The sequence below is a fragment of the Notothenia rossii genome, assembly GCF_949606895.1.
Source record: "Notothenia rossii genome assembly, chromosome: 2".
NCBI classification, from domain to species: domain Eukaryota; kingdom Metazoa; phylum Chordata; class Actinopteri; order Perciformes; family Nototheniidae; genus Notothenia; species Notothenia rossii.
This window is the reverse complement of record NC_136904.1, coordinates 85023128-85042705: the sequence shown is the minus strand read 5'-3', so window position 1 is coordinate 85042705 and position 19578 is coordinate 85023128.

Sequence of the window (19578 nt, the reverse complement as noted above, 5' to 3'; positions counted from 1 at the left end):
ACTAGAATATGGATGAAGCTGCTGTCGGCGCCTGGCACTGTTTCAATGCTGACAACAGCTAGAGGAGACAGTTGGTGATTAATACCCTCTGTAGGAGTGACCCATGTTCTGTGTTGTTCAAGCCTAACAATGAATGCTTGCTTGAATTAATGAGGGAGTCAATTGAATTTACTGAGACCTAATTACCGGCCTCTGTTTCCGAGTACAATTCTCTGAGATTGTTGGCTCATTTCTTCTCTTTTTTCGGTTCTTCAAACTGCTATATTCCGATCACATTTCTCAAAAAAATAGTGCTGTTACAGGCCATGTTTTGTTGTTATTGTAGCCATGATTCAAAGAGCTTTTGCATTATAGAAGTGAAAATCTATTTTCTTTCATCCAGACGTGTTCAACCAGGATATCCTTTGGTCATATCGTTTCAACTAGAGGAAGTCTTGGTCCTTCATACCCTTCAACCATGAAATATTGATTGAAAGCGGCAGAGTGATAAGCCATTGATATAACTTTGAAATGCAGAGGTGGCTTAAGATTCATGAGAGTGAATCGTCCAGGACCAAATCCTGTTTCGGCTCCATGATTATCAGCAATGTGCCATGATGTCAGACCTTTTTTATTTCATCACGGTAGGTTATTTATGCTGATTTGAATTACAGGTATAATAAGAGCTGACTGGTGCTTGGCTGTCTGCTTGGCTCCCACTCATATGATACCATTAGAGCACAAGAACAATTACATAATATAGAAATTATGTAATGACCTAATGGCATCAGCCAGCAAATAAGGAGACCAATTGACAATCTCATCAGCGCCTAAGAGTAGTTAAAGTGCAGTTTGGGCACATCTACATTCATACTGGATATTGATTAATATACAAAGCCATTGTTTATGAACATGACTGATTAATGTATTGACGTCATTGAGGTCTAAAGATAAAATAAGTTTATTTTGCCGCTACAGGTGAATAAAAGGAACCCCATTATTGCGGCAGTAATCTTAAACAAAGTGCCGCGAGGGACTAAACAAGAGAAAAAACACTGTGGACGCGCAAAAACTCAGTCTTTCCAAAAGTATGCGTTTGACCTTTTATTTCCAAAGCAAAAATGCAATATTCCATATGCGTATATCCTTGTATGCGTGCGTTTTTGTGTGCGTGCGTGCGTGTGTGCGTGCGTGCGCATACAAGGATATACGCATATGGATATTGCATTTTTGCTTTGGAAATAAAAGGTCAAACGCATACTTTTGGAAAGACTGAGTTTTTGCGCGTCCACAGTGTTTTTTCTCTTGTTTAGTCCCTCACTCATGCGGCACTTTGTTTAAGATTACTGCCGCAATATTAAGTCAACAAAAATGTTCCTTCTCTAGCTCACTAGAGGTTCGGGCACCTAGTTAGGATGCCACCTGGGCGCCTCCCTAGGGAGGTGTTCCAGGCACGTCCAGCTGGGAAGAGACCAAGGGGTAGACCTAGGACCAGGTGGAGGGATTATATCTCTTGGCTGGCCTGGGAGCGCCTTGGGATCCCCCAGTCAGAGCTAGTTGATGTGGCCAGGGAAAAGAAAGTTTGGGGCTCTCTGCTGGAACTGCTACCTCCGCGACCCGACCACGGATAAGCGGGAGAAGATGGATGGATGGATGGATAGCTCACTCCCCCATCTATTACACAGTGCGCAGGTAGAAGCAACCGGATATAACTAGAAATATCACCACACAAATTCAAAGACACGCCCACCACCTATAGTGATTCAAAAAACAAGTATCGTAACAAACACAGAAATGGCTTCATATGTGGCTCCTACACCCATGTTAGGTTAATGAGGATCTAATGTGCCTCATAACAGAGAGCAGATGTGTCTGTTCACTCAAACTCCAGCTGTGGTCTAATCTCTGATGGTAGAAGGAGAGCAGGGCAGCAGGTTTTCCCATCAGCCCTTACAGGTCTGAGCTAATCAGAATAAGATTTCTTGTTATTGTAAGTCAATGAGTGAACACATACAAGGAATTTGCTTTGGTGTATACAGTATGAGGCTTACATAGTGAGTGATTAAGTTGTAAGAGAAAGACAACAAATAGAGCACATTTTAAATACATAGTACTTACTAGAAAACGTACACAGTAAAATATATATAGTACAAATATGACATGATGCTCTGAATAATAAAACATGTATGTAAGTGTAATATCAATAATTATGATGTGTCTATAATGGAAAGCTGTGCAGAAAATATATGTATTGCTATTCTCTACATCCATATTATACATAAACCCATATTACACATTAATTCATTCCTTTAACATCCCTATTACATAGTCATTACACCCATATTATACTCAAGTTACACCAATGCTACACTGTTTTTAGGCCCATAATCCCCCCCCCCCCCCCCTCCCAACTCCAATATTACACCCATTTTCTATATGGACAATGCCTGTCAAAGGACTGTATCAACCTATTGTGCAAAATCCACTTGTTCATGTCTTTTCTACATCAACATGTGCCCCCTCTGTGTAAAGAGATTCTGAAAGTTTCAGGAAATTCGCTCACTTTTTGTCCTGATCCGTTTATATAAAAACCTGTCTGAAAATGAACTGATCAGATAACGTTTTTTTGGCATGTGTAAGGATTAGCCAATCACCAACCAAGGTAACCCCCCCACCGTATCACCTGAATCTCCTCCAAGAGCACCATTGTGTTCTTTTTAACCAAATGTCTCTCAGAGGGGCGTGGGGAGTGGCTCCTTATTTTCATCTAAAGTAACAGACAGAGAATCAGCACTTTTGAAACAGGGCTGAAACAGAGGGGATTATGGGATGCTACAATGATCTGTTTGGTATTTGGAGCCAAACGCTTCAGAGACATGTTTTGTATCTGAGATCTATAATATATTGATGGAAAACAGTATAATAGGTGACCTTTAAGGGTTAATGTAATGCATGGTGTCCATGGAGGGGTTAGGAATCAGTGTCAGTGGGGGTACCGGGTCTTGTTGATGAGGCCACTAACAGATGGGAAGAAACTGTGCCACCATCTCCACCCAGGGAGGGTCTTCTGCCTCAACCTGCTCACTTGGCCAGCTAATATCCCCCTACCTGGGCAGCCATTGACCCAATGCCAGTCGTTATTTAGGCAGGATAAGGCCAGTGGGATAGCATATTAGTGGTATTGATTACCTTTAAGATTGGTTTGTCAGGAAGACGGAGGGTGGTGTTTTGAAGGAAAGGCAGCCTACAGCAGCTGTGATCCAGCTGGTGAATCACTGGCAGGTCTCTGTTTTGACATGACCTACAGTTGAGAAGAAAAAAAAATCATTCCTGTCAAATCAGAGTTAAATCTATTTCCATAGTAGAGGTCAACAGCTGCCACTCTTCACTCAGGAAATCGAGCTGGCTGGGAGAGATTACAAAAGGGCACAGGAGGATTAATGAGCACACAAAAAAGATGTGAGATAAACCAATATTCAAACAGGAGAAACACATTTTCTTTCTTTCTTTAAATCACCTCACATTTTTAAGCTTTGCTAGTATAGGCACGTTTATAACTTCAACTATTATTATGGAGTAAATGTTTGATTGCACAGTGTAATGACTATAGATAATGACATCATCAGAATTTAAATTGGTCTCCTATATAATCCTCACTTTCACAGAGCAAGTCTGACACTGGGCGGTCTCCAGGAAAGGGCTTGATTAGGGGCACCGCTAAAAAAAGGTGCTGCCAACTTTTTCCCAATAGAAATAGCTAGCAATAGTTAGCTGTGGGTTGAAAGTTCCCTATTGCCACTTCCAAGGGATAATTCAGGGATTTTGAATATATAAGGTATTTGAGTAAGGGATAATGTGCAGCGAGGCGGTCATTATTGAAAACGAACACCTTCTTTTTTCAATAATGACCGCCTTGCTGCATAATACCTTACTTAGTAACCTTCAGTTGATGGCAGTTGGCACAACCCGAGTTCAGAAAAACAGACAGCAGCAAATAAGTGGTTGACCAATCACAACAGAGCTGGTCAGCTAACCAATCAGAGCAGACTGGGCTCTGGTTTCAGACAGAGGGTGAAAAGAGGTGCTGCAGCACAGGCAGTATGAGACAAATAAAGACCTAATTTAACATTAAAGCATTTAAACATGTCACAGTAGAGGCACATAATACAATAAACCTGAAAATGAGCATAAAAGGCCCAAAAGTTACTCAAACTAAAGCAGAAAATTATGTGTGATCTGTGAATAAGAGTTTTAGAGAGTGTTTAGTCTTTTATTGTTCTAAGATATGAGAAAAACATGCTGGAAATGTAACTAAAGTGTGATTTAAAAGCTTGAATTAGCTGATGATTCATGCGAAGCCATGTAGAGCCAAAGCCCTTGGAAATCAATCAGTGGTTTAGAGAAACACACTCTGTCTCACACCCTCAAGTGGCTTGCATTACAATGAGAAGCGGGTGTTTATCAAAAAATAGATGCCTGGCTTAGTGGCGTTGTTAATTAAGAAAAGGGATTATTCTCCAAAATAATTTGAGCAGAGCCATGGGAAAGTCGCACTAATATCTCAAGAAGAGAATTGACTGGCAGCTGGAAGATGTTTGGGTTTCCAGATTGTCTGACGACTAGGTTTGTGAATACTGAAGATGGTGTTATTGCAACAAAAAAGAAGAAAAATCTAATCGGCTTCCAAGAATAAAACATTTAATCTGTGGTTACCATGGCAACAATATGGAGCAAAATGAGTGTTAAAGCCTCATAGACACGAGTAATGACAAGAAGAAGAGCAAATACCTTTAGGTCACTATCAGTGTCAAGGAAAAAAAGAACATGATGAAATGTGTCAAAAGTGACATACATGTGTGAAATGTAACACGTTTAAATTCAATGCAGAATGAGAGAATGCGTCCTTCCAGCAACCGTTAGGGCAACAGAAATGAGTATTACTTATTTTATCCAAGCTTCTATGGAGAGATCAGCTTATCAAATCAACAAATAGTGTAATGAAACAAGAGCCTTCAACTCAATACAAAATAAATATCAAAGACGTAAAATGTCACCGAAACCTATTTGTATTGATCGCCACTTAAAATCCTATTTGTTTAAGTGGGCAGGACACAGTTAGTACAGAACATAATGTGCAGTTTTACTAAATATAGCCACTGGAATACTTTATTCTGTTTAAATTGTTAAGGATATTAAAGAAAGAAGTGACATGTACACCCCAGCAGCAGATCTCTTTAAGGCTCTAAATGGTCTCAAACCCCTGACAGTGAGATTTCCATTGTTTTTTGTTTCTCTGGAAAGACACAGTGTAGAGACACATGTATGATGTGTGACGCATGTACGATCCACTCTGCACAAACTGCCTCATATCTTCTCTTCCCCGGGACATAAAGCATCAGCTCAGGAGAGCATGAAATTGGGTTTAAAAACAAATGGGTATAAGTGATTTTTTTTGTAATGATAACCCAAAGCAAACACCCAGGCCATTAGCAAGTTAACAAGATAAACACTCCAATAGTCTCGTATTTTTCTCTTTGCTCTGTGTTTGACTCGGTATAGCACTCACAGGTTTAAGGATGAACAGAGATAATGGCCGGACTGCAAACAGACAAGAGAACAGCCAACTGGTGTCTGAACTCTGTTTCCCAACAGAGGCATTTGTGTTGAATCCACAAACAGGAAAGCAAAAGGGAACATGGTAGAGAGGTTTGTACGTTAACCAATGTTTAATTAGGATATTTCCATATGAGGGACCTGAGTTCACCCAAGAGTATAGTTTGAATATGCACAGTCAGACTTTAATTTAGAGAAAAAAATACATTTGGCTAATAAAATACAATACAAAGCAAATCATTTACCTTTGCCTCTAAGGTGGAAAGTCTTTCATTTAGCCACGGGCGATGGCAAAGGTTTTGTATTTATAATAAATTAACAAGAACATTTGAGGAAATTGGAATTTAATATCCTATATCCACAGAGAGCCTTCGAAATGTGAATAAAAATGAAGAGCAGTCATCCAAAAAAAAAAAAGATTCAAACGTGAAGACTCTGGCTGGACTCCCTGAGGGTCGCCCTGCTCCAGCTCGGCTTCATTCCCCCCAGACCGTCAGTCAACTATGAAAAAAGATAACAGCTGGCGTATCAAAGCCCCCGTATGCCTGGGACTTCAGGGCAAAAGCCTCAGTAAGTCAAACTAACCCATTTGCATCCTTAAATTCCACATTTAATTAGTAAAATTCTGACAGTGAGGAATCTGGAGAATACTTACTTGTTTTAAATAATGTGTTAAGGCTTACTTCCATCCCATGGTACAGCGTGCTGCTGATATCTGCTCTTTCTCAGCCTCATCATCACACTGAGTGCAATGTCGATTCTTCAATATGTCTGGAAATGACAGGACTCTTTTCCTACCCAGAAGTCGTATTGATGTCAATTCTCCGCCTTTGTAGCACAGGGACAAAACCTTCTTCAGCGTTGCCATCATGAAAATTGTTAATATCAATATATTGACAATAGCTCAGCTCCTCTGTTGAAGCACGAACAAAACAAGGAGCTAACAGTGCAGGAAATGATGGGTTCTGGAAAGCTATTCACCATACAGTAATTACAGCTCTGCAAGGGAGATAACGATGTTGAATGGACATCGAACAAAAGATTGGACTTCTAGCTTCACGTTCTCGTGCTGCTTTTTTTGAAATATTGCCCGCTTGCTTCACTGGTGACAATAAAGTGCCATTTTCACTGGCCTGCTGCCTTTTTTAGGAATCAATTCACTCCACAGTTGCATGTTATTCGAGGACACACAAAGTCAGAGGGATACATTCTTCACCTAAAAAGATGAGGATGAGGAAGAATCTGTGCTTTTAACTACACTGACATGTTTATGAATGTAAATCTGAACTTGGCAAATGTTCATACAACTTTTATCAATCACATAATGAAATGAAATTCAAACTGCACTTATAATAACAGCATGTAAGTGAAGATGCAATAAAACTGTGTAGGCCAGCACTAAGAGGACACTAACGATAACAAAATAGTTAAAATGGCTTTACAAGAGTTTAGCTTGTTTCCTTTTTTGGTGTTTGGATCTTTCCGCAAGTTAGACAGGCAACAGGAACAAATACAACTGTTATTTGAAACAGGAAATTATTATTATTTGTCAGAGGAAAGAATACTCGAACCAGGAGGGTATCAAAAACATTCACAGCATGACCAACCATGAGTCAAAACACACACTTTGAGAGGATTAATATGTTTTACAAATGTCTGACACAGAAAAGCAGATAACTGACATCAGTCAAAGTCAAAACCTGATATACTATAAGTTTCAAAGTTTCATGGGAGAAGTCTATGGGAGAACTAACTTTATGTTGCTGTCTAAAACATACGCACACATGGAGAAGACTTCCCATCAGCAGCAGAGTCGCTGTCAGCCACATAAAGTGCTGCTTTGTGTAAGTGACGTCTGCTGCTCGGGGAAGATGCACTGACAAGAATATGCTTCAAACTGATGTGTCATGAGTTTCGTCTTCTCACACCATCAAAGAGACGTTCCGCACAAACTAGAAGCCTGAAAAACAAGTTATTTCAATCCCGATTTAGGAGCCAGAGACAGGAAGAAATCCAATCTGATCTATTTTCTGCTTCAACAGCAAATCCAAAATATAATAAGCCTCTATTTAGTATTTTTTGTATGTCGTCCAATGTACTGAATTATCTTTCACCGAGAGTAGCTGCAGGGATAATCCTAAATGCTGGTTTAACTGAGCTGTTGAAAGAGGCATCTGACTCAGGATTGAGGGATTGTTCTGATGTGGAAAGGGCAGCCAACTCCACATAAATATGTTTTTATTATGGCAGTTAAAAGAACGGAGAGACATTAAGGAAGATACGTTTGGTTTGTGCTTGTATTAATGAATGTGGCTATATGTTGAGCCTCTGAAACATAACATTGAGGTATGATGGCATTTTCAGCTGATATGGCGAGTCAGCTAAATGTTTATGTACACATCCAGCTTTAAGAGAGCGAGTGAACTGTAAGTTTTCAAAGCATTTTTGAAGAGAGAACAAAGGAGTAAAGTTGCCAGCTGGAAACAGTAAGCCGAAAACTTGCTTTCAAGCTCTGTAGAGCTGAACACATTTATCATAGCTGATTTAACATGTGGATATGAAAAGACTCTCCCTCTCTGTGTCTTTGTGTCTGCAGCTCTTTATATCTGTATCAAAGGATATTTTTGCAGTAACATGACCTATACCGCATTATCTGTGCTGTCAAAACTCGCCAACCGAACCCTGTGATACAATGAACTCAACATGCACCATTACATAATCTGAAAAACGCTGTTCTGCCAGAAATGGTTAGGGATCAACAAAACGGTCCTATTTTAGGCAAAATAAATCCAAGCAAATATAAGAAAGAAATTATCTGGCTAGCGAACAATTACAACAGCTTGCTTTTTAATTGGCACTAAATCAATCTAAAAAAGAACATCCTTAAACATACCAAAATTAGCAGAACACCATACACACGCTTCACTCACTCTCATGATTCATGCTCATGTGTTGCATAATCAGATGAAACAAAGACAGTGAGAGGTTTTGCTGTCAGTGTGTGTTAATCTGGCTGTTATAGTCTCAGGTTGGCTTTAGTCTTTCCAGAGGATTACTCTGTCGCCCATATAGGATACTAAACGACAAAAAGACAGATAGAGGGATGAGAGACAGAGAGAGAGACAGAAGCACGGCTGGGTCCTGGCATTACTTCATCCAATGGAGAATGAGCAGCACTCATGCAAACACAAACTCTCTCCACAGCTCCCTTTAGACACAGTGACACTGTCCTCCAAGATATTTGTTTAACACGCAGACCTACGCACATAATCGAACTGCACGGTTTCCAAACAGACATTTTGTCTTGTACATCCTGTTTCCTGTTAGACTCCACTTTTCACGCTGCAGCATGAATGACAATATGTCAAGAACTCTGAAGGTCTCACATTTATTCAGTAAATCTTCCTGCAGTTCCTTTTTTGCAATACATTTTTTATTTTGACCATGTCTCTATTCATTGTGATGAAGTGTGAAACCATGCCTCAGTACCTATATTATCCAAGCTTTCAAATTAGGACATTATTATAAGCAACTTGAGATTGCATTGTAACGATTATAATCAGCGGGCTGCTGACATCATGCTGTTTAACTTTCTCTTCTTCAGACACGCTCAGGACAATTTCATTTAAAAAACTTGTATTAATTACAATTGTAATTATTTGTATACTGTATAAATGGTATAGGGACAAAGCCCTCTTCAGTGATGCTATAATGACAATTATTATTATTATTATTATTAAATGTTACTTGTTAGACGCTTTTATACAAAGCGACTTACATACTCAATACTGTGGGCAATCCCCACAGGAGCAATTCGGGGTGAAGTGTCTTGCCCAGGGACACAACAACATACTGGCCGTTTCTCAATCACGAGTAAAACTGCTGCAGAGCAACTATTTCAAGTATACTACGTCATCGAATGGCGCCGAAGGACTGTTTAAATGCATGTTAAATCAAATGCCCAGCATTCTGCGCCACTCTATGACGTAGTATACTTGAAATAGTTGCTCTGCAGCATGTATACTCACGATTGAGGAACGGCCGCTGACTGTCTGCAGTGGGGTTTGAACCTGTGACCCAGTGAGCCGAACACCAACGCACAACCCACTGCGCCACAAGCCTCCAAAATGTTGAGCATCAATAAAAATTACATTCAAATTTGGACATGATGGGTTTGATAAGCAACCTAAGATTAACTCACATGTAGTCCATCCACTCAGGTGTTTTCATTTACGTCACCTTACCTCTCATTGGGATGTAAAAACACGTCTTGATTGACATCTCACTGACTCTCCTGTTCCTGATAGGGCGGGACAAATTGCTCTTTTATCTTTGTTATTGGTCGATAGAGATTTGTGTTAAAGAATACAAATAGGAGGGAAGAAGTGAGCATGCTTACCTTTTGATAATACAGTAGAACACATGGAAATAAAGGAGCTGTGAGTTTTGAAGAGTAGAACTAGGAAGTAATTCATATGCAACGAAATCTCTAATGTCACAATTTAATGTTGGCACATTTCTTTATCCTAATTGGATCTTCTTAAGGGCACAGTGTTTTAAAAAAAAAAAGGAAACCAAATTGATATTTTAATCATGCACAGTAACATGCTGATCAGGTTTCTGATGGCAAGTGGAGTTTATCCCAAAACCACCAAAGAATAATTGACAATTAACATTTTAATAATGATTTAATTCACATCCTTAACGCTGATCCTGGGTCTGGATGCAGCTCCTGGCTTTGTCTCTCCTGGTTTTTGCTGCTCTTTTGTTTTTCCTAAGCTAAACCACATGGGTATATGATAAGATGGATTACATTTCTAAAAGAACAATATATAGGGCCTCTTACTTTCATTGTTTTCCATTCTTCCCTATCCATTGTAATCTATTTGATCAAATTCCCCTGTGGTTTGGGATTTAAAGAAACACAAAGGGTAGTAAAATGAGGATAGCAGAGCTCAGAAGTGAAATCCTAAAAGATGAGAGCATCCCAGTAGCAGAGCATTTCATAGTTGGATCACTCTGTGTCCGATCAGATACATTGGCATTGAGCATGTTAGATTTCAGAAAGAAGGATCAGATTTAAATACATTCTTATTTCAAAGAGAACATTTTTATATTTTCACTTTTCAGATCCTCACACCAAGGTTCTGAATCAAGATAAGCTAAGGATCAGAGAGTGGGAGTTTGTAGACACAATTTCATGACAAGAAATCAAGAATCCTTCACTCCTCTTTTAAAATAATTAAATCAAATGTGGATGATGAAGATTCTGATGAATGGGATGATGAATCAGATATATGTTTGAATGGCTTTTCAATGGCTGTCTGCACCACAGCCATCATACATCATAAAGCTTGTCTCTAAATGTAACTTTTGTGGCATTGGGTAAGTGTGTTCCTTTATCCATTGACACTGTTTTCTGAGAGCCTTGCACGCAGGTGATGTGTGTCCTGTTATAACTCTCCTTTAACTATTTTATTTAGTTTTATTTCTCATGTGTGTGGTGTATTCAGTGCTTCTTGTGCCAATGTTGTAAAACCAAAAGATAACAATATAATGACATTTAAAAGCAATTTTTTCCTCGGCTAATGAATGAAGGTGGCAGGTTCAAACAGAGCCTTCATCATACCTCCCTCTCTGTCTTTGTAGGGATGTGTGCACAGTGCAAACATCAAAATGTGACATCAAATGAAGGGCAGGTTTGAAGAGTGTAACACCCTCTCTTTAAAGTTTTCCTCTGATAAAATTCCAATTAACACCAATCCTGGGTGACAAGTGAGCAAATGCTAGGGTACATGGGGTGACATATGAGGTGATGAACTTCAATAGACATCTCTGTCAGTTTGTGACGGACAAGGATTGCTGTTCCCATCTATGGACTTTCCAAGCCGACCACTGTGCCTGCTGCTGCCACTCAGAAAGTAAATTACACTTTGCTTAGTGTGACTGATCTAAACTGGAATTGACATATGCAACCATTTGGTCCCAGCGTCCGCCTTTGTCACACATCTGTCTGCATGTTGGGATGTTTGATGCAGCAGACTGCCAGGCACTGCTGCTAAAAGGAATTGCTAACGCTGCAGATTGAAATTATGAGCATCAGGCGTGTGGATACATCTGAAAGTATTCAGCCTCAGGAAATTACTGCTCCCATCCTATTCCCCTTCCTCTGTTTGAAACACATAGCAACATCCGCTAAAGAGTGCTTAACTGAGAATCAGTATTCCAGCTCATGCTACGACTGAAGAAGGATGAATTCAGATGAGGACAGAAAATGTGGTCCCATGTCACCCCGGGTATAATGCAGTCTCAAGCATATCAGGGTGCGCCAGCTGTGACCATGCGGTCTTATCAATTCAAAGCCATGTAACCCTTTCTACACACTTTTGCTCTTCCCCACAAACTGGAAAATAAACTCTTATGCATCTGGTTGCCAGCAATACTTTTCCTTCCTCAGACACTAAGTAGAGGAACGAAAATAAATCGCAGTTCTCTTTAAGGTCACAGCAAGAAATCACAGATGTTCCTGTTCCTGATTGTAACATGGCTGCATGGAGTCTTCTTGCGCACACAGATAAAAAAAGATTTTTTTTTTCTGCACTTGGATAAACATTCTCTTGGTTGTTGGACCTTTTTCCTGCAGACACGCAGTTCTTTTGAAAACATAGGAGAGAAATGTCCTCCTTTGTCAAAATGTTTTTATTTGAGTCGGAGAAAGGAGGACGGCATTACTCATGATGACTCATGTTTAATGATTGTCTACAGAGAACAAATCTCTTGTGAATGTGTCATATTTACTTTAAGCCTCCAGTCTCCAAATGAATCCAGCGTTATTTAACAAACACACCTCTGCTCCAGAGTAGAATCCTTTGGGCTTTGCCCTTTCGTGAGTCAAGGATTAGAGTCAGCATTCATAATGAGAACAAGTAGGGATCCAGGCGGATCATTTCCTCATTGCACAAAAGGTCACAGATCAATATCTCAATCAAGTTTGAAAGAGGGATTTTACCTCTGCGGAAGAGAGGGGTGATTATCTGTTGATAATCAATAATGGATAACCACCTGTGCCATGCAGCCATAAAGGACCCTTTTAACCTCTTAAGCCCCACGGACCCTTCGGCAACAGTGTCAATGTCTGAGGGCTTCTTAAGATTTAATAAACTATGAATGTTTCATATCCATGTAACGGGAAGAAACTCAGCTAACTGATGATTTATTTTCTTTTTAGCAAACAAAACCACAAGGCTAACGCTGAGCCTCTGAATTAGCCCTGAGCGAAAACATCTTAAGGCCGTTAGCACAGAACTCTAGCTATACCGATCGATACACTTATTGGATCTGCACAAACAAGCTTAGCTAACATCCTGAGATTCCACAGATTATATAAATATAAGGATCATCACTGAGCGATCAGAACTCGTGAGAGGGGACGTAAATACAGAAAACACACGACGTAGCTTTAGGTATGCTCAGTTTAGCTGTTATTCTGATCAAAAGTTGTGTTCAATGGCATTAAAACGATAAAAAACGCGGCTGAAGGTTAATCCATAGGTTAATCCAATGTGTCTGTCACTTTGAAAAAAGTATTGATAATCCATAATTCAATTTGTATGCAAAAATCGGAGAATAAAAATTAGTTGCTAATGGTAGCCACCAGAGTGTTTCGCAGCTCCGGTTTTGGCTATGCGTCATCTCACTCCTTATTTGGTAACCTGTGTGTGTATGTGGAACTTTCCCTCAATTCCACAGTAGGGCCTGGCTCATTTCGTGGCATCTGCAGGCAGTGGCAAGTACTTCCGGCATCTGCCACAGAGGCCGCTACTCCGTGGTATCTGTGGCAAGTATATGCCACAGATGTGGTATCTGTGGCAAGTATATGCCACAGCCACAACTTGCCGTGGCAAGTAAATGCCACAACCATGCCAGTATATGCCACAACTTATATATGCCACAACTTGCCGTGACAAGTATATGCCACAACTTGCCGTGGCAAGTAAATGCCACAAGTTAAGAGTTAAGAGAAGGTTTACGGTAGCTGCCACCCGCCTTCCGTGGCAAATGCTGATATTTAAACCCGTATTTATCGCGTAAAATGTCGCTGTTTTGGCATGACTTTATCGGACTGATCTGTACACAAGACTGATGATCTGTTACTGATGGTCCGATCATATTTTTTAAAAAGATTAAACATATGTTCTATAGGTTTTACTTGGAGAACGTGGTTTGTTAAAATAAATAAACGTGCTATTTTTATGATAATACTCAAGATATATTATTAGTAAGTTGACATAAAGATCTAACATTGTTGACCAGAGGTGGGAAATAGGCTAACTTGTATACTCAAGTACTGTACTTGTGATTTAGAAATAGCCTAGTTGTACTTTAGTTGAGTATGTAAATGGTATGTTACGTAGTAGGCTACTTACCCCACTACAACTCAGAGGTAAATTGTGTAATTGTAGCCTACTCCCCTACATTTATTTAATACGCTACCTTTAGTTACTTACTACAGATTCTGATTAATGATGATACATATAATCAAGTCTTAAATCAGACTTTATAGTTACTCCTGGAGTAAATTCACAAGATACCCTACTACAGTATACAAAGTCATTCAAACTAGCTGCACCTTTACCAGCTTTGAGAACACTTTCATGATCAATCATTATAATGAAGACATGTAATATGCACTTTAAGTATATTGTTATGCTAATCATTTTGCGCTTTTACTTGAGTAACATTTTAATGCATGACTTTTACTTGTAACAGAGTATTCCAACATTTAGGTTGGCTACTTCTACTTTTACTTCACACTAGAACCACAAGGGGTCGCTGTATAGCCTACCTAAAACCACCAACGTGTCAAATGAACGAATGCATTGATTTTCAAGGTACAATGTTATTTTATTTATCATACTAGAACACAATGAGTGTTGCCACTACATCGCCGTGGCATGTGCCTTGGCATTTGTGGCATCTCCCACAGAGGCCACTACTCTGTGGCATCTGTGGCAAGTATATGCCACAGCCACAACTTGCCGTGGCAAGTAGGCTATATGCCACAACTTGCCGTGGCAAGTATATGCCACAACTTGCCGTGGCAAGTAAATGCCACAGATGCCACAACTTGCCGTGGCAAGCATATGCCACATCTTGCCGTGGCAAGTATATGCCACAACTTGCCGTGGCAAGTAAATGCCACAGATGCCACAACTTGCCGTGGCAAGCATATGCCTCAACTTGCCGTGGCAAGCATATGCCACAACTTGCCGTGGCATTTGCGCATGCTGAACGGGAGTTGCCACAAGATGCCAGAGTTAAGAGAAGTTTTACGGTAGCTGCCACTCGCCTTCCGTGGCAAATGCTGATATTTAAACTCGTATTTATCGTGTAAAATGTCGCTGTTTAGGCATGACTTTATCGGACTGATCTGTACACAGGACTGATGTGCGATCTCTATTTTTCAAAAAGATAATAAATGATCATTTATATTCAATTTTACTTGGAATAGCCTACGTGGTTTGCTAAAATAAACAAACGTGCTATATCTATGATAGTATGCTAAACATAGGCCTATATTGTAATAAAAAAAGAAATATTGGCAAGTGAGCGTTGCAACGCAAGCCCTTGGCAATTGTCGCTTCTTGAGGGGAGTTTCCACTGCTTGCTACGATAACCAGGTGTATTGTTACTAGTAAAGACAAATAATTAAAAATAAATATCTGTATTGACACAGCAACGTGTACAATGGTGTTATTAGACTTGGCTACAGACTTAGGGCAGCTGTAACTGATTGCAGTTGCCACTGCTAGTGAGATGCTAAGATTTATATTTTATAAATGAGGCAAAGGACAGTTATATTTGATTGTACACATGTATAAATGTGTTATTTTAAATCCAGGCATATGTACTTAATTTGTATTATTTTCGTTGTTAATAAACAGATTAATGTCATTGTATCTGTTTTGTTGTTTAATATTTTAATTCTGGTTGAACATTTTTATTTAAATGCTTCAGATTATTCTTATTAGATATTGATATCGGTGAATCCAAACAAACCATGTTATTCCGTTAAGACAATCATGACAGTATATTAAAAATCAAGACACAATGCATGCTTTTTTATCCATCCTTTTATTGCGTTTTGAAAGTGTTGAACAATTAACATGAAGAATGTTCTCTTAAGCATGATACTCCAAGCAATCCTCATTTAACCGTATAAAGTTGATTTAATATGTTGAGGAAAGAGGGTTACAATGTAATATAATTACACCCTTGTTAAAACTTTTTGTGTGCATCAGTAAAAAGGTTATATGTCATGCATGCAAATATCAAATCATTGTGTTGCTAATTAACATAAACAGATTTTGATATGATACGTTGTATTTAATTTATTTATCTAAAATGTTGAAATCTTTGCGTTACAGCAAATAATAATAATAAAAAGAAACAGGAAATAATTTACACATTATTAGTAGATATTTATCTACAGAGTATCTAAAGAATAAACAATATAGCCTACTGAATATGTAAGAATACACTAAAATAAACCATCTCACTAAAACCAATAGAAACATATATTTGTCTTTCTTAACCCTTTCATCCATGAATTATGAAAGCCTCACTCAGGATTTTTTAAAGTGTTTTTATTGCTCTTGGGGCATGAAAAACAAGATTTTAACTTTAGTTTATTTTTATCTATTTTTTTCAAATTTAGAACATTTAAAAATACATTAAAAAAAATAATTTTAAGGATGATGTTTTCCTTATTAATAAGTCACAAATCACAAACTCAGTAAATGAACACTGACATAACAAAAACACAGAAAATGACCACTAGTTGTCATAAAGTAAAACAGTAACAATAGGAAATTACAGTCTTTTCAAGTGAATGTATATATTTATATATAAAACAAACAATAGAAGCACACTTACTGTCAAGTAGCCTATACCAACATTAACATAAGATAATCCTTATGTGTATTATGTATGATGGAAATCCATCAAGGGTGAAAGGTTATATCATGTGCACAGCTATTGCTTATGGCAATGAAAATCGTATTGGTCCCGCCATGCGTTTTAGAAGGGGGATGATTTTAACCGTTTTTATTTCAGGGGGGATGCCATCCCCCCTCAACTCGAGTACCGACTATTATCATAAAAATAGCACGTTTATTTATTTTAACAAACCACGTTCTCCAAGTAAAATCTATAGAACATATGTTTAATCTTTTTGAAAAATATGATCGGACCATCAGTAACAGATCATCAGTCTTGTGTACAGATCAGTCCGATAAAGTCATGCTAAAACAGCGACATTTTACGCGATAAATACGGGTTTAAATATCAGCATTTGCCAGGGAAGGCGAGTGGCAGCTACCGTAAACCTTCTCTTAACTCTTAACTTGTGGCATTTACTTGCCACGGCAAGTTGTGGCATATAGCCTACATGCCACGGCAAGTTGTGGCATATATAAGTTGTGGCATATACTTGCCACGGCAAGTTGTGGTATGGTTGTGGCATTTACTTGCCACGGCAAGTTGTGGCTGTGGCATATACTTGCCACAGATACCACATCTGTGGCATATACTTGCCACAGATACCACGGAGTAGCGGCCTCTGTGGCAGATGCCGGAAGTACTTGCCACTGCCCGCAGATGCCACGAAATGCGCTTGCTGTCTCTCCAATTCCATTGGCTCTAGCCCAAATGACCCCAGAAGTGTTTATTTTTTGCTAAACCTCTCTAAAAAAAGGTCAAATATCACTTGTTTTGCATCAATCTCGATACAGGGTACTTATATGTTGTACTTTGGATTCCTAAAGCTTTTAGTCTACTAACCCATCACCCAAGGGTAGTTTTCACTATAAGTAAAAAATATTTTTTGGACGGACACTATAATTTACAGTTTTTTACTATGTTCAATCTGACTTTTCTTTAAAATAAAAAAACATCTATATTGATTCTGACTCTTCTACATCCAACGCACAGGTTTATCATTACTTTGAATAAAAAGATTATTCATTTTCCCCTTTTAGAAGGGAAGATATGGTCATTTGTTCTGGAAATGTCATTTTTAAGCCTGAGACCTGAAAAACAGGCTTGGGTTAAAGCCAGCAGAGATGAAACAGGTGACCCTGACATTATTGTTTCACAGCGCACCCTCTGAAAATCAAAAGAGCTTGTGCATAAACGGAACACCTGCAAAGACCATCTTAAATTGAAAACCTTTTAGTTTTAAAATTGGCAATAAGATACAGAATCAAAACTAATGCTAGAACTGTGAGAATACATGTGGATAACATGCTGTGAGCAAACGTCTTTACACTTAATGACCACCTTAAACTCCCTATATTGCATGTGAGCTGCACTACATTTACATTCACAGCATATTCAGCTCCACCTATTACATTTTTTATTAGAATTTGAATAAGCATGTGAAGAATTAAATTAATCATGCACCTCATAATTTACTGTAATTGCCAAAGTAATTACAGTTTACCTGAATACAATTACTATTCCAGTTCATCATGTTAAATGTTTCCATATGTGACAGAACTGCCTGACCATACTTTTATGGACGTCTGGATATAAGGGATTTCTTACAAATGTGCACCTTTCCCAGGATAAAGGTTCTTAATGTAATACTATGCTTTCCATAAATGGAAAATCCACTCACAGGTTCGTCCTAATCTTATGGGAATTCACAGGTTTACTTAAAGTCAATTTTCTTTAATCCATGTAGGTAATTCAAGGTTTAACAGCTCTTTAAAATGTACGCATGTTGCCTGCAAGCCATGGCAACAGGTCTGGTGAGACGGTATCTGCAATTACATGCTAATTATAGCATCAGTTCGAGCTGCAGGTGAATTAATGCCTGGTGGCTTTCTCTAAGGGTGAAAAGCCGTCCCTGCGCTGTAGGAAGTCTTTTAAATCAAAAAAAAATTCTTCTAGGTCAAAAGTGAGTCAAAAATGTGGTTTAAACTTTCTACTGAACAATTCAACTAAGACTAATTCAAATAAGAAAAATCTATGTCACTTATATTTAATTTTCAAATGTAACCACACAACCGTTTGGCATATTCCATAGGACAATAAGCTTATAAACTACTAAAGCTTAATTGAGAGGATAAAGCATCTCTACTTCTCATAAAGATTAGTGTGCAAACAGTAGCTGTTACCATCCAGCTGCGGCTGAAGGATCACATCAGCGCATCTTCGTAAATAATGTTAGATCACAGCGCCCCCCTCTGGTCAAAGAATAGTGTGTGGACATGGAGAATGACGATTGGACTTTGTGTGTTGATTGCAAAATGACAAACCATCCACAAGGGTCTGACTGGAAATCTCCGGGAACATTTCATATATGTTCTTCTATAGGGAGAGAAAAAGCTGACAGTGTGTTGTTTGAGTTTCAAATTAGTTTTTGATGGAGGGATGAGCATGCATATCTAAACTCCTTGTTCCATCTTTTTATACAGAATATATTCATCTGAGCATCCAAGTGTAAATACACACCAAAGTAATCTGATTATCCACGCCGAAGCCTTCCATAAAAACAGTTGTGGCCCTGGTTTTGGAGGACAAAAATTGCACATTTATCCCGGAAGGTTTTATGTTTCTCATCTTTCTGCCATTCAGGCCGCACTTGTTTTCAGGCATGAGGATTAAAATCTCTCCCTCCCAGATGGGTGCCAAGAAAAAGAAAAAAAAGGGATCTAGGAATCTGAGATGTCTGCCTCCCAAGGCTGTTTGTGCTTTGGCTTGAGAAACAAGAGCCAATTTATTCCGGGTCCATCTTATTTCCATATATTGCTTCAATTGAGCCTATTTCCAATTTTTGGGGAAATGAGGACAATTTCTTACCTGGCTGCTGAAATCCATTTGGGAGCTGCAGACTGAACAACCAAGAGGGTCCCTGCTCGTATGAATATTCAATATATGTTTATGCAGATATGATGTAATGGAACAGCCGAAATGACAGAA